This window comes from Haliaeetus albicilla, chromosome 3, assembly GCF_947461875.1.
Source record: "Haliaeetus albicilla chromosome 3, bHalAlb1.1, whole genome shotgun sequence".
Taxonomy (NCBI): Eukaryota; Metazoa; Chordata; class Aves; order Accipitriformes; family Accipitridae; genus Haliaeetus; species Haliaeetus albicilla.
The window spans coordinates 46768416-46786101 of record NC_091485.1 but is presented as its reverse complement, the minus strand read 5'-3'; positions in this window follow the sequence as shown (position 1 = coordinate 46786101).

The window sequence follows — 17686 nt, the reverse complement described above, 5'->3', positions numbered from 1 at the left end:
CTCCACAGCAAGGAACCAAGGTGAAAAGCCCATCAGCTCAGACATCAGCAACAGGAGGAGGAGGGCATGCTGGAGGGTGCGCAGCTCCCTGTTCTGATGCAAAGATCAAACAATGGCCATGTCTGCAGGGAAGGAGAAGTTACTCCCCAAAGGACCCCCAAGCCCAAAGGCTCACAAACTGCTCATTAGCCTAATAAGTTCAAGTGCCCTCCCAAAGGAGAGGCAAGGATGATAAAAGGACACAGACTGAAGCCCCAGGTGTGCAAGCCCACCAGAACTGGACCCCTTGGCTGACTGAACCAACGCTGGACCCAGGACTGGTGAAATCTTTCTCTCTTCCTTTTTCTCTCTCTGTCTTCTCTCTTTCCTTTTCCTTTTCCACAATCCTTACACCTCATTTGTTTCAAGACATAAACCATTGACCAAGTCTGGGACTAAGAGCAGATCCAGCCACCTCTAGGCCCTTCTCTGAGGAGGAGTCTAGAAAGCAAGGGGATCTGCTCTGAACCTCGTGACTCAACAGGAGGGATCTCCTTATTCCCTGAATTGATGTATATGGTTACCCTGGGTTACACGGTTTACAGAAGTAGTCTTATGCCAATTCCTGTTGGGAGAAACCCTGCCACCTACTATCACACCCCCACTGTTCAGATTGCTTCTGTCATGAATAAAATCTTTAACTGATTGTTTGGTGTCGTTTCACCTTAATTTAGCCCGAGGTAATTTTGAATTAAACATGACTCCCTGGTCTGTCCAGTCTTGGTCGTGACAACAGGGGGCAAGAAAATAGGATGGAAAAGAAGTTATGAGTCAAGATGAAGGCAGTTTAATAAAGCAAAAGCAAAGGCCATGCAAGGAAGCAAAGGAAAACAAAAACATTTATTCTCTACTTCCCATCAGCAGCCACTGCCTGGGAAGTAGGTCCTCAGTACGTGTAGTAGTTGCTCCAGAAGACAAATGCCTTAATGATGAATGTCCCCCTTCCCTCTCCTCCTTTCTCTTAGTTTTATGGCTGAGCATGACTTCATATGGTATGGAATATCCTTTTGGTCAGTTTAGTCAGCCGTTCTGTCTATGTCCCCTCCCAAGACCTTGCCTACCCTCAGCCTACTGGCCTTTGGGAGTGAGGGGTGTGGGAATGTTGGAGACACAGCCTTGATGCTGTGGGAACACTGCTCAGCAGTAGCCAAAATACTGGCATGTCATCAACACCTTTCTAGCTACAAGCACAAAGCATTGCACTATAAAGTCTGCTATGGGGAAAGTTAACTCCATCCCAGCCAGACCCAATACACCTTCCAAGAAAGAAGTTGACTTTCTTGCCCATTATTTTTCTGTATAGTATAGTATAGTATAACATAGCATAGCATAGCTCAGCTCTTAAATAGTCTGAAGGGTTCACTGGCCGCATGCTAAGGGATGGAGAAGACTTTTCTGCCAATGTAGTACCGTGACCTTGTGGCAAGACACACATACAGCTACTGATCTCTCATTTCATTCCAAATCAGGAGGGATGTGGGATGTAATCCCAAATCAAGCCAGGACCTCCTGAAGTGAAAAGTATAATTTCATTACAAATTATGACATTCTATGAATCCATTCCATTTGGACATTAAATATATGGCAAATAATCCCATTTTTTGCATTCATTAAATGCTACATAAGGTGCACATGTTTAACTACAAAACATAGTTCTGTAAGTACCAAACTGAGAAACTTTGTCTTCCTACAGATCTACCTACTAAACACTGGATGTCTGGGGAGAAGTAAAGAATATGTGGGAAGGTAGCAATTATAATAAATTTCTCCCATTTCCTCCCTGCTATTTAAAGAAGGTGTGTTCTGATATTACAGCTAATAGTTTCCTTAGAGCTATTACAATCTAATTGCCTATCTTCATTAGACTTGTAGAAACTTCATTTTGAGGAAGGGGAAAGAGGTTTAGCCAAATGGTCAGTAAGCTGAGAAGGTATTTATGGGGATGACCACAGCAAAATGTGATCACAAAACCAGGAGCAGAATTCATAACCTCACTTCCATATTCTTATTTAAGGATGTTAATTAAAATACAGATATGATTATTAAAAAAAAAAAAAAAATCCAGGAAAAGGAGGCTAGAATAAACTGACATGGTATAACTTGTTGTCCTTCACTCAGATTTATCCTCCATTGAAAAAGCTCTTTCTCCAGTCATAAATATAACAAGTTGGCAGTTTTCAAGGTGGCTTTTCATTCTGAGCCTCACAGGCAAATGGCAGGGAGTTTGCAAGCTTTTTCAAGCACGCTTTAGAGGGTCTGCTTAGTTTGAATGTCTGTCAAACATCTACATATCCTATTTTAATAAAAACTACCAGAAAAAAGCCTAGGATAATTAGATTTAATTTGGATATAATTTATCAGACAGCATGGACATTCCAACTTGTTATAGAAGCACAGAGAGAGCCAATGCCTTATTCCAGCCTCTCTCCTTTTTCTTTATCCTTGAGTTTGAAGAAAGGGGTTCTCTTGCTTTATGGAAAGCTAACACTTGCTTGGTGGAAAAAGAGCAATATATCGATTTTGTCTTTGCATGTTTCACCTTCTGTTTGCATTAATATAGAGTCATTTCCTTTTATGGAGGTGATATCAACCCCCCTGTTAGTCAATGTCTCATTTCAGATGCCTAAACACATATACCATCACTTGCTCTCCTTCCATGTGATGCTGGATATGTGACACAGGATCTCTGAGACACCTCTGTCACTACAGACCTACCTATTCAGTGCCTCGGTATAATCTCAGATGGCACCTGGTGCCTATGCTTAGGCAAGGTATACGTGTCCTTGCTGTCAAATCAGCTGATGTCCAAACGTATGGGTCATAATAGAATTCAGTACAACTGAGGGCTGGGGAGAAATTAACACAACATTTCGCCTTCCAGAGTTGAAGATGAGCTGAGATTTGAGCTTTTGTTACATGTACCCATTTTATTACTCGTTCTATTGGGCATGCATTATAGCCTAATGCAAATAAGAGTGCTGAAATACAAGTAAGTTACTCAGGAACTGGATAAATTCTGTGTTGTTATGCCATTGAGAAGTTTAAAAAGTAAAACAAGAGTTATGTATAAATTATATTCATCACATATCCTATAGTCCTGTCAAATATGTGGAGTCTATAGCTGGAATATGACCATAGTCAGAGGTACATAAAACTAATTTTGTACCTTGCTTAATAACCATCATGGTAATTTCTATTTTATTGCCATTCTGATGATATTGCCTTTCTAGGATATAAAGCAAACTGTCCCTCAAAGCTTGTTCTGTACAAGTAATGACTTATTTTAGTAAATGATTGAAACACTAAGGAAAAAGTTATCCGATATATTCTTTCACCTTTTATTAATTAAAGATAAAAATGGATTTAATGAAAATCATATCTTATGTATCATATCTTATATAATATTTGGGGAATTAAATTTTAGTTTCCTCAGTGCTCTTTTAAGACTTCTCTGCCTATTTCTCTCTGGTATTTTCTTTGTACTAATCAGTCTAGTGCTGAAATTCCAATCTGTGTTGCAATTTAAACGACAGATTCAGATTAACATCATTCCAGGCCATCTGTTCTGGTTGAAATAAATTGAAGATATCATTCCAAATGCAAAACAATCTTAACATAATACTTTATTTAAGAGTTAAAAGCAGAAAATCCACATTTCCACACAAGTCATCCCTAAGGAGGCAATGTTAACATTTCAACTTACAAGAGAGTTTATTCTTACTATATTTTCCTATATTTTCTATCCTTCCAATAGTCAGAAAGGAATGTGCATCCTGATTATCATTAGCACATACAATTTTAGTCTTCCTTTCCCAATAAAAATTTCCATGCACTAAGACAAAACCCTAGAATTTGTTCCAAAAACTGGGGGCTTATTTCAAAGACCAACTTTTGCTGATACCTTGTTAAGAAAACACACAGCACAAACAAACAGCAACAAACAAACAAAATCAAACATACACACACTTTTTTCCCCAGTGCCTTTTAGGGAGAAATGTCATATCAGGTTGCTTTCAAGGTTTTTAATTTTGCATGTAGGTTAAATCATAAAGAAGCAGTAAATAGCATAGAATAGTTGTTCAGGCACTTGTGTCTTTCAAGCCATCTTACTTTTGAGGGTTAATTCCATATGTGAAATATTTTATTCCATTGAAAACTATTTTCCATTGACAGAAATAAAATATCTGTATCACAAATTTAGAGAAATTGTTTAGGTCCTTTACTTTCTGTTCTTAAGAAATAAATTATCTCTTGTCCTATGTTCTGTTTTCCTATCAATTTCAGAGAGAGTAGACCAGGTATTATGTATTCTTCTATACCAAAAATAGCGTTAAATTCCCTATAAAACAGTTTGGTCACTCACCAATTTGTTCGCATTTCAAGCTGATAAGTTTAATTTAGATGTTTCTGTGGTCTGTGACAGTTATTCCAGTACAGAATAAAGAAGAGCCACTTCTCAAACTACCCTTGAAACAACTGTATCCTGCAGTAGGCAGGACAGATGGTGCATCTCAGATGACATTGGATACAAAGTGTAAGCAAGTGAATCAAGTGCTCCTGAGGGGTGAGGTCTGGGTTCTACCAAATGTACAGAATAAATTGCCCTGGAGCATAATGGCAATATCAGCTTCTATAATGGATTGTATAGTCATCCTCATTCTGGTTGTCTTGTCCAGAATGGAATACCATGTATTGTTTCCTCAAATAATAAATCTGTGACCTCTCAAATTAGAAAAATATTTTCCTCCATTTCTTAGTTTATCTAAAACCAAGAAAAACAAATGGAATGTTCCTCCTTCTTTTCTTCACTAAATTGTAATTAAAAAAGGGAACATTTCAGGCTCTTATGAAGCCTGTATTTCTACTCTTATGTCAGAAAAAGATACCAGGTACTGCAAATTCCATAGCAAATATAAACTAATTTCTACTTATACATTTTTTCCTAGATCAAAAGGAGAAGTTTAATAAAAAGTTTTTAAAGTAAATGAAAATTACTTTAATAATTTCTAGCATCTCCTCTGTAAAAATATCAGCTAAAAGTCACGTCCTTCATTTTCTTGGCATGAATCTACGTTCAACCAAAAGTGTGCTTTTAACTCATGCCCAGAATAAATCTGCCTCTTATTTTATTGAGCCTTCTGCACAGGTGATGTGCTAGTCACTGGTAACTATTAATCATGTTAATAAGTAATTAGTAGGAAGAATAAAAATAAAATAAAAAATGTTTTTTTCTTTATTATTGGTAGTTTCTTTTGCTGGTTTTTCAAAATGGCAGACATCTTCAATTAGCTCTAAAAAAATATAAAACCCACTCAACTTCTGAAGTATTACTAATTCCTTTCTTCATATGTGAAGGGGGGAAAGAAGACAACAGAAACTTGCAATTTATATTCAAATTTCATATTTAAAGTTGAGCTGAATAAAGTGTTCTGAAAACATTACATCTTGACAACTAATTAGTGATCAGTCTGCATGTCACTAGTCAGACTGTATTTGATTCTAATCATCACCAAAGAGAGACAAAAGCTGAGGTAAAATTTAGAGGGGGGGGGGGGGGAAGAAAGAAAGAAAAAAAAAAGAAGTGTTTAAGAAATTAAGACAGAGCAAACGGAAGAAGTGGACCAGGAGGTAACCAACAGGATAACTCTCTTAAAATGCAGTGGTAACCTTCACTGACTTGCATTCCTGGCAACATTTTGTGCCTTTGAAAATTTTCTGTACAAGACTTAAGGGCAGAAATTTGTTTAAGGTGATAGAAGGCAATATAAGCACATTTATATTCCTGACACAGTAAACTACTATTGTAGGCTGTAGAAGAACCATTGCTCATGCTTTTAGAACAGATTAAGCACAGCACTAGAAAATGTACTCTTTGAAATAATCCTGTATTGGCAGGAAGATGATAATTATGTAGTATGCATGCCTACAGCTGGTGGAGAGGACATTCTTCATGTTCCAAATGACTAAGCTCCCAGAGTTCTGCTCTTCTTACTAATGTTGAGTCAATTTTAATTACTAAGCATTGGCTTGATGTCAGCCCCTATTGAGGGACCAAAACAGTATAAATTCAATCTCTTGACCAAAAGGCCAAGAACCTTACCTGCATCCTCGCATGAGTTTTGAAGTTCTCCCATGCATCAAATGGGGAATAGTTCATTCAGTAACTCAGGCCAAGGAGATTAAGTCCCTGCTGGCTCTAGGGTAAATACTGGAAAATTCCATTACATCTTCCTTTTCTCCTGAGGCTTTGAAAAAGTCTGCGGGGCTTTTCCTGATTTATGTTAGATATGGCAAGCAAGGACCATGATTTTATCTTCATGGTTCTTAAGTGCTTAAGGGTGCATGGTATATAACCAGTGTGAATTTACTAAGTGTTAGGAAAGTAATTCAATAGTCCATTTTATGACCAACCCCTTCCTTTCTATCACTGAATATGTCCTTTCCTGGACAACGTTAAACTTGAATATAAGATGGGGTGTTCTTTCCAGTTAATCTGAAATGGCACAGTTCCTAATCCTGGCTTCAAAGGTATCAGTTGTAAGCACAAATGCCTTCTGAAAAACTGAACTGTGGAATCTTCTTTCAAGTTACACTACCTGGCACTGTGCTGCAGTTTATGGTTCACATCAAGTTCCTTGAAAAGTGGCTTTTTCTTTCTTTTTTTTTTTTTTTTTTCCCCTGCTGAGGTCAAGTTGGAGAAAACAAAGATATCACAACAGAATTAAGTCTCAGAGGAGTTCATAGCTCCCAGGAAAAGGACTACAGCCCATTCCTCATTTTCAGAACTACATAAATGGCCAGCAAAGGAAATTTGTTGACTCAGGTGTTACTTTCCACATCTGGCAGTCTACTTAAAATATTATATCATGTTCTTATGTATTGTCACATGTTTCTATTGGCAATGAAGCCTGAAGTAACCATAAAATAGTTACCAAGTGCTCAAAGCACAATTCCAGTTTTCATGAAAAATCACCATGTAATTTTTCTATAAAACAATATGCTGAGGAAGACTTTCAATACATTACTTCTCTGTCTTTGAAAGATAACTGCAAAGCCATGAACCCCATACTCTCATGGGTTTTTTTTAGACTGTGAATAGCCCTGGTGGAAAGGAAAGGAAAAGCAGGGATGGTTGTATAAGCAATCTTTCACTAGTATTAGTACCCTTTTCCAGTATGTTTTCTTCATTTACCTGGTCCAGTCACACCAGTAATTTCTATAACAATGACTTTGAGTTGGGCTGTGGTAATAAAGCACCTTAAACCAGTGGTGGGGGGGAAAGGTCTGTCCTGTCTTATTTGATAAATAAAAAATGGAGGTTCTATCTACTTTTCCTGTCGGATGAAGACACCATAGAAAACATCTGGGTGTTTATTAGACCTTAGTTCACCTCATACTGGACCATACCTTCTTCTCCAGGACATCAGTCAGAAAATACATCTGTACACATTTTCTAATTAAAGGTTTTCAGTGCTTTTCTCAGTTAACAGAATTTCTGTTTCCACCAATAAAAAATGGGCCCACAACCCCATGTCTAAATCAGCTGAGCAGATGAGTATTAAGTGCAAATTTATCAGAATACAAAGGCTACTTTAATACTCTTATGCAAAGTTTTTATTTGCCATTCTCAGGTATAGAGAGAATCACTAAAGAAAGAAAATGTTGAGGAATAAAAGGAGATAGGGATGGAAGGAAATAAGAAGGAAAGTGAAAGAGGATGCTGAAGGACAGACTAGAATAATAAATATTTTGAAGAATAAAGCATTAGGAGAGGAGAAAGAAGATCAGAGTAACAGTGAAAGAAGTTAAAATCAAATGAAATAATTCTGAAATTCTTTTAAAGTATGGTCTATTCTGTAATGAAAGATCGCTTAAATTCCCAAGAAAGACCACCACCAAACCCAAACCCATAAACATGGAAGAAAATGGGAAAAGAGTAATAACATTGGGGAGGGGGGCAGGGCAAAACAAAAAACCCAAACCAAAAAAACAAACACCAAAACCAAACCAAAAATAAAAAACTAACAACAACAACAAAAAAAACCCCAAACAAACAAAACCCAAAACACACTGCACAACTACAACTTCAGTCTAATAAACCAAACCAGAATCTTCCTAGTGTCCATAGCCCCACTGAAATTATATCAGCCTTGAATACTTAAAATGGAGACTGGAACAGAAATATCTCATAAGGAGATATCAACTTTTAGGTGATATATTTGACCTTGATGTAACTAGTAATATATTTTTATACCCATATATTTACCCTTTTATAATTCATAAAGACCAAATTTTATTTTAGAAAGAATGGTTCTGCAGTTTACGTAGCTAATAATGAAATTAATCCATCTAATAAGCTAAGATTATTTTTTTTAAATAAAAGATACAAATCATAGTATTCACAGGTAAAAGTGATTTGAAACCTACTTTAGCCTGAATACATGAGTAAAGCTTTTACTGCTTTAAGAGAAATATGCCTGCCCTTGGCACAAAGTTCATTCACAAAATCAACCACCACAACACTTTTTGCCTAGGTGATTGCCTGATCTCCTGTTATGCTGAAGGCCTCCTTGTGCTTTCATGTCCTTACTTCAGTACTCCCAATATCACTACAACATATATGTGTGAGAGACTGAAAGAGTTAACATCTCAAACATTGTGGTGGGCAAGTTCTGCACAACAGTGACCGAACCCTGCATAACAATGACTGCAGGTAAGAAGCCAAAGCTGATCAGCAACAGGACTGTGAGGGCTTGCCAGAGGATGTGCAGTTCCCTGTGCTGATGAGCTGAGCGGGGGCAGCTTACCATGTATGGCCAGAGGTCATACAAAGTTTACCTGAGAAAGGGTCTCATGGCCACCCGAGGGACCCTTCACGATTCCCCCCTCAATGGTGCCTGCACACAAGATAGAGAATTACATAAGTCCTTACAGGCAGTGTGCAGAAGACCAAGAGGGGAGTGATTGATGTGAGAAAAGGTGGGAAATGGACTATAAAAGATGTCAACAAGAGGAGCACTGTGCACATGCTCTCCAGAACTGGACCTCTAGGTTGGCTGGACCAATGCTGGACCCAGGACTGGTGAACTCTTCCTCTCTTCCTTTTTCTCTCTCTGTCTTGTTCTTTCTTTCTTTTTCCTTTTCCATAAACCCTACACCTCATCCCTTTAAGACACAAAACCATTGACCAAGTCTGGGACTAGGAGTGTATCCAGCCACCCCATGGCTCCTCTCTGAGAAGGAGTCTAGAAAGCAAGGGGGTTTGCTCTGAACCTTGTGACTCAACCGGAGGGCTCTCCATATTCCCTGAATTGACGTTTATGGTTACCACGGGTTACATGCTTTACTGAGGTAGTTTCATGCCAATTCCTGTTCTGAGAAACGCCGCCACCTACTGTAACATCTTCCAAAGTCAGACTGTTTCTGCCTTGTAATAAAACGTTCAACTGATCATTTGGTGTCATTTCACCTTAATTTAGCCTCAGGGAATTCTGAACTCACCACGACTCCTCCCTGGTCTGTCCAGCATGGTTTGAGACAATATGCTACTTAAAATGTTTCCAACATCACTTGCTTGACCGTGCTAAGTTCAACTACAGTCATTTCAGTAGTGTTTGGATGCTACAGACATCATCAGCTTTAATCATGCTAACCAATGCAGTTTAACTTGTATTGAAACATTCACTTAATTTTCACTTTAGTTAGAAACATTATTTTCTGATAAAGCTGAAAAGCATAAAACCTATTTGAATACATTTTCTCTTCCTCCCTTTTCTCTCTCTCACCCATGTTTTAACCATACTTAGAATTTAAGGACTGTGTCAGATGTGAGTCTGTGGCATAAGCAAGACATATGATATTAAATAGCAGGTCTTAAATATTTCTGATATACTATAGAAGGACCTGTGACATATGCTTGGTTTCATGAGTTTTGGCATCCTGTCAGAGTACTGGGTAACCAAAAACATCATGCCAAGACTGTTGTGCATTCTGAAATCATGGAAGTATTTCTGCAGTACAGTCAGCTTAAACAGCAGTAAAGTCTATACAGGATATTGATTCATTATCTCAGGCAGAGACTTAGCAAGCTGTTCACCAGACATCTGAATTCTAGCACAAAAGTCCCTCACCTTATTCAAGAGAAACTGTCAAAGAGTTTTGAAACCATTAACCTCCAAGTTATGAAGAATTTAAACCAGAAAAAATAAGAAAAGCAAAAAAAAAAAAAAATCAGAAAAAAAAAATCACTTTGAGCTGTAGGTCTTTCCAGCTCCATCTTTAATGTCTAGCCTAGATAAGGAGGATTGTAAAGAGTTATTTTGGGTGCAGCCTGTAATTCTCAAATCCTTAGGACACTCTTATTTAAGCATCTTTTATGTTATACAGTCTTAAAAGCAGGACCATACAAACAGCTGAAGACTACACAATAATTATCATATTCATTGCCAGTACATGTTGTAGTGGACCAGGACTAGCATGGTATCAGCACTAAGCATGAACATATACACTTTTCCTGTTGCAACCAGCCAAAGGGTCTTACTGGTCAGGCGGTCCTGAGTCAGGTGGACAAGTGTCAGCCTCTTGCTCCTTGAAATGTGTTTCTCATCAGTCTTGCTGAGCTGGCATCTTCTTCCTTTTCTTTTAGATTTTTACATCCTGTCACATCAAACTTTTTGTCCTAATTCTTTGGTGATTTACATCTTTCTCTTTACTTGTTACCAACTACTATCAACTCGGTAATTTCAGTTCTGCATTGTTTCTTTGTTTCTTCTTTGTCATCTTGCACTTCTTAGTAGCCTCGGCAATTTCTCCTTTACAGACATTAGTAGTAGGGATTGATCATCATTAGCTTCAGTTAGCAAAACTGGGCTCTCAGTCATATCAAAATTTGCAGTTCTGACTTGCACTGAAGGTAGCACTATTTCTCAGTTGTTTCTGGTAAGAACTGAGAAGGCCTAGTGAACACAGCAAACATGGGTGAATGAAGAAGAATGGTTGTAGAAGAAGAGACAAACGTACCAAAAAAATTCTCAATAGTCAGTAAGTGTGCAAACAGATTTCCTTTAGGGAAAAAAAGAATACAGAGTGAATGAATCAATATCAGTATAGAGACTGGGTAATACTGAGGGAACAGAAAAAAATGTCCATACATTATAATAGTATAATAGGTGAAGTGGTTATTACCTTGGGAAAGTGACCTAAGTGACCTTCCCTCATTTAAATTAAGTAATGAAAAAGCCCCCATTATTCTGTGTAGATTAAGAGTTTTGGAACTAGCTCACAAATCTTCAGAATTCAAGAGATTAGGTATTCAACATTTAGGACGGAAATCAGCAATGTCTGTTACTAAAGTATTTGCAATTTAAACTTGCAGATTTTGGCTTTCTTCCAAGCAATTGCCTTTGACTTAGCTTTTCTGGCCAAGGATAAACAGTGCCTATAACTACACAGACACTTACCTATTTCCTGAAGAATTTAGAAGTGGAAATTCAGGACTGTTGTATTCAATCACCTAAGACATACGCTAGCACCACAGTATTGCCATTTAGTTAAATCCTTCCCTTTTTGCTTACCAGGTTTGCATGGAACAAAGCAGAACCACACATCTGGTTTCTCTTCAATTATGTGTACTTTACTGTTTTCCATTGGACAAAGGAGTAAAACACTAGGGAGACTCAGAGTCCTATCTATAGCTGTGGAAAGAGGTCAGTCTGGTAGGCTGATCAGCTACACTTGGAAATGTTACACACATTGCTAGACATTGTGATGACTCATGCAAAGTAAATGCAATATGTGCACTTACTTTGTTTTGTCTTACGATTTACCATTACTTAGTATAACTTGATAATCAAAATATAAGATTTGTTATTAGCTACAAATTATGTCTTCTCCTGCATTTCCTAGATAGCCATCATGCTGATGTCATGGCCTACATCATCTACAGCCTTTGCAGTCAAAGCACTGTTCATTTTTTATTTATTTTTAAACTTTGTTAGGAAAAAAGCCACTTATAATAAAGATAAGCATATAATAAAATCAAGCAGCAAATGAGAACATGACTTTTGCTCTCCACAGAGAGTGTCAGTGCAGAACAAATTTGAAACCATTCAGTGAGAAATTTTTCTTCAGATACTAAGCTTTTATAGACTTATGTCCCAGTTTCTCAACTATTGACTTACCTGAAATCTAGTTTATCTTTCTGCTCTTAACATCAATAAAATAAACGCTATTTGTATTTCAAATATATATATGTATATAAGTCCATCTGTTGGCATTGATAACAGTACTATGGTCAAATAGAATATAGCAAAACACTGCGTCTATTAGGAAGGATCTCTCTTCTGTACTGCACAGCTACAGTAGGCATCTGAAATTGTTCAGTGTCCCGAAATTAATCTCCTTTGTAAGTGCTGGACATGAGGTGCTCCACTGAGATTTCATTGGCTAGTATCAGAACAAACTGCAAATGTAATAGCAAGCTTGCCTCAATTTAACTGACATGGTGTGGTGTGGAAATTAGTTTGGAGGAAAATAACTAAATTCCAGGACAATATCATGGTATTTCAAAGGTATTTTGTTGCCCAGATATGTTCACTGTGTTCTCATCTTCAAAAAATATAGACCAAAGTTGTCCAGCTACAATCTTACACACTTAGATGCACAGATGCTGCTTGTAATCCAAGTCGTCTGTTATTGGAGTATATTCCAGAGAAGTAGCTTTGACATTAACAAGAGAAAGTCCTGCTTTCAGGATCTTTTAAAGTTTAGCAAATGTATAAAAGAAGTACTAGTTAGCACCATTTTTTTTAATGGTTTATTCTAACCTCATGGAATTGTATTTTAAGTTTAACTCACTATTACCATATAAATTTTTTAATATTTATCATGGTACAAATAACGTATTGCTGCTTATTATATGCTGACTTAAAGTTACTCCCCCTACCCCAAAAAAGCCATGCAATTTACAGGGCAGTTTTGAACTGTTGTATTCATAGTGTTTACAATAGACCTTCCCTGTTTTTCATAAACTATTCCCTTGATACTTATTTCTAAGATAATTTTTCCAAAAATATTTACAAAATATTCATTTGCAAGCATTTTTGTTTTGTTTTGGATTATGTATTTTATGATTAATTCTTAATTGATATAATAAGAAAAGGTGCAGAGAAAGGCAAGAATGGCAGAATTTTGGAGCAGGTTCTTTACAAGGAGAGATGATGTCAGCAAAGAACTAGCAGCTCCCTGGATTTCCCCAGGGACAATGTTGATGTCTACAGGTCATATATTACAAAGGTGTGATAAACTTCCCTAATAAAAACTGACAGCAATAGACTACGAACAGAAATATAAGAAAACAAATAAAAAGTCATTTGTCAAAAAAGTGTAATTCAATTATGAGACTCATTTCTATAAAGCATTACAAAGGAAAAATATGAAAGATTCAAAGCTGAAAAAAATATAAAGAATAGGTCCATTAATACCAGTTAATCAGAAGCACTAACCAGGGATTGCCAAAATGGTGCACTAGAACGAACATTGTTTTTTCTATATAGAATATACCCCACTTGTCATACTGCACCCTGGACACCTGCTTCTTGTCACTATTGTCATTGCAACATTGGATTTTTGGTCTGACTTAGTAAGGTAATTCTCACATTCTCATGCAAAAAAAAAAAAAGTTCAAGTGAAAGCAGAACTAAGTGTTGCTATATTTTAGTGAAATATATTTTAGAGAAATATCTTGAAGATATCTTCTGGCCCAGTAGATTTTATTTTCCAAGAAAGAGAGAAAAATCCTTGTCCAGAAGTCTTTTCTTAAAAAAAGGATTCCAACTAGCCAAACGTTGCCTTATAATTGTTTATTGAGTGGAGTGAAACTGTGCTACATTCACTTCAATTTACTATATATTATGTTATCATGCAAATAATTGGAATAATGTTTAATAATTTTATGAATCTGGCATCTTCCTGGATCTAAGGTATTCAGAGGTAGGGCTTTATACATTGACCAATAGTTCATCCATAATTTATGTCTTTGAACAAAAAGAAGAAAAAAAGAGAAAAACTTGTAAAAATGAACAATGCAGCATTTATGTTAATTTATAGCTCACAGTAAATTTTCATGTCTAAGCTGTAAGCCAGTAACAACAGAAGGCGTATTATGGAAATTCAGATGGATTCTTAGAACTAACAGCATGTCCAATGCCGCTGCAATATTGTTTTTTGTTTACTGCTAACAAGATACACAGAAACCTTCCTCTGTTACAGCAGATAAAGTGCAATAACAGATATTATCGATTTGCACTTCCATGCTCTAGCACACCCTGCTTTGTAGGCAGCTGGGTGATCCCTTGCATCTGTGGACGTCATGATTTTCACCTTTCTCCTGCTCAGGGTGAAATAGAGAGTTAGAATGTCACTTTTCTCAGTTAATCTTCACCATACGCCTTGTCCCGCTTGTGCAATTAGAGTTTTCATTAACTTTTTCAGGTAAGCTACATAAGCAGTCAAAGGCAACAGTGGAATTGGAAAGAAAAAAAGACTTACTTCTTAGTTCAGTATTTCAATTAAAACTGTTGGGGGGCGATGCAGGGGTGGGGAGTAGAAGAGGAGAGGGGGGGAAAAAAAAAAAAAAAGGCAGGGTCTAGTTTAATTCCAGAGAACTCCATAGAGAATGCAGAGAAGCTGAAGCAATTTCAAGGGAGCCAGAGCATTATTTACCAGGAAGGCAATAGTCAGCGCAGACAGAAACAGTTTCCAAATGTGACCAGTGAGGCAAGTTAGATCTTAAATAACAATTGTGCCTTGCTGCAGGAAGAGTTTCCAATTCCAAATGTGACCGGTGAGACAAGTTAGATCTTAAACAGCAGTTGTGTCTCTCTGCTTAGATAATAAATCAGCGCTTAAAGGAAACTTGTTTACAAACCTGAGTTTGACAGAAGTAATTGTAGTAACATTAGCCTATTATTCTAATGGTACTTTACAGGGAAATGCTACAATATTGTTGTACAAAGGCCTGAAGGTTTCCAAAGCTTCAAAGTGGTATCCCTTTTCTACCAGTTCCCACTTGTAGATGGCAAATGTTATTAGACTTCCCATCACTTAAAATAATGTTTTATTAGGAAGTGAAGTAAACCACAACAGGAAAAATTGTTAAAAAGGACAACCCAGGACTGATAATCCAGACAGAAGTAAAGGTTTGAAAGTAAATCTGTAACCCGACCCCAGACTCAATGTTAATGGACATCCTTTCCTTATCTCGTCACTCCAAGTCCACTCAAATTTCCCATGTGAAATAGAATCCCTTCTCCAACATCTTACTTTGTCCAGTGTGCAGCACCAGTTTCTTTCCTACATATCTTGAGGGAGGGGGGGCTTTATCACTGCTGGCCTCACTGTCCTCAGCCAGCAACTAAGCATCATGCAGCTACTCGCTCACTTCCCCCGTCACCTTCTGGGATGAGGGAGAGAATTGGGGGGAAAAAAAAAGTAAAACTCATGGGTTAAGATAAAGACATTTTAATAGGACAGAAAGGAAGAGAATAATAATAATAATAATAATATGACAATAATAATAATAAAAGAATTGGCATATACAAAACAGGTGATGCACAATGCAATTGTTCACCAGTCACCGACCAATGACCAGTTAGTCCCCAAGCAATGATCCATCCCCCCGCCCCAGGCCAACTCCCCCCAGTTTATATACTGAGCATGACATCACATGGTCTGGAATACTCTTGTGGCCAGTTTGGGTCAGCTGCCCTGGCTGTGTCCCCTCCCAACTCCTTGTGCCCCTCCAGCCTTCTCACTGGCTGGGCATGAGAAGCTGAAAAATCCTTGACTTTAGACTAAACATTACTTAACACACTGATGTTTTTAGTTGTTGCTATCAACATTCTTCTCATACTGAACCCAAAACATAATACTATGTATTTGTGCTACATGAACTACATATTTAGCTCTTACTAGTCATTGGTTCTTCAATTTTAGAATACTTTCCCATTCTGAAGAAATGTGCCTGATCTTAATGAGTGCTCCTCTCCTCCTCTCTCCCTTCACCTCTGGAGAACCTGAGGACTGGCACACAACAGCCAGGACAAAACCATCAGCCTGCTTGCTCTGCTGCCCAGTCATGCACCCAACTTCTTAATTAAAAATTTGGGAACAAGCAAATTAATTTTTCCTATAATGTGTCAGAATGATACAAGTGCATTTGCACTCAGGGCAAGACAATTCTTACTACTGAGAAAAATCTCACTAACATGACTTTAATGTGAGAAGACATAGACACATACAGTACAAGTTATATATAAGACATTTAGGTATAGAGAGTATTTCTTTGAAGTTTGTGCTTTCTTGCAAAATTGCAGATATAACTTTTTGTTTAACTGTGAAAAACCAGCATAATATGTTCTTGTACCCAACCCTTCTGTTAGTGTTAATTTTATTTTAATAAATGCAATACAATGCATACTGCAGGGTTGTGCAGTTCTGTGTTTGTTTGGTTTTGGTTTTTTTTTTTTTAATTGCAGTACACTTCTGAAATGAGAAACCAGCCAAGACATGACTTTTCTGGAAATTGCTATAGAGTAATATGAAGATTAAGAAGATAGTATGTAAGAGCAAGAATCAGATGTAGAATATGATATATTTAAATGGGGACTTCTTCTTCCTCTTGTCTTTAATACTGTATATTAGATGACAGTCAACTCACTAAAATATTGGAAATAAATATATTTGTACTATATTGCACTTTCTGACAAATGACACCTTTAGGAATTATGTTATAATGCTGATAATAAATACCGTGATATGCAGAAATCCAATTTACAATGATACAGTGCCTGTAAAAAAGGCAGTTCCAATACACTGAAGGGTTTTAATCAGGGAAGTAGAGAATTTCAACTGACACCCTCTTAAAATGCCTACCCATTTATTTGTGTACACATAAGGAATACGCACTGAAAGGATGTGGGTTTTGTTTGTTTGTTTTTCTTCCTCCCATCTACTTCCACTATATTGCCAGAATATTTAATTTCTGGACAAGTACTTTTTAAAAAAAATATTTTTTAAATCTCTTTTCTGAATCATTTAATATGTAGAACTCCTCTGAACTGTTAAAACCTGGAAAGAGCCTGAAGATATTTTAATAAAATCCAAAACCACAGTCACATGAAAAATAAATAGAAAATCTCTACAACTTTATGCATTGCTGAGAGACTATGATACTTGCATTAATTACATCCAAATTTTCCTCAATACACCTGCCAGCATGGCACTAAGCTAAGACAGGTCATAAAGGGCATTACAGGTCTACAGTTTGCCAAGATGTATCAAGATTATCAGTAATAAAAACAGAAAATAATGAAGAACATTAATAAGTATAGAAAGCACTTTTTTTCCTGAGGACTTTGTCTCTCACAAAAAGAAATTGGAAACTGTTTCAGGAATATCATTCCAAGAATAAAGCGTATTTCCACTGGTGTAGAACGCTAACATATTTGGAGGAAAAGAGGTTTTTTTCTAGAATGCAAACTAGCTTGAAATTTAGTTATCTAAAGTAATACATTCCCATGTGCTCATTAGGTCCAGTAATTTATTGAAGTTACTTCTATATGTTCATTAGTTTCTTCTCAAGCAAATT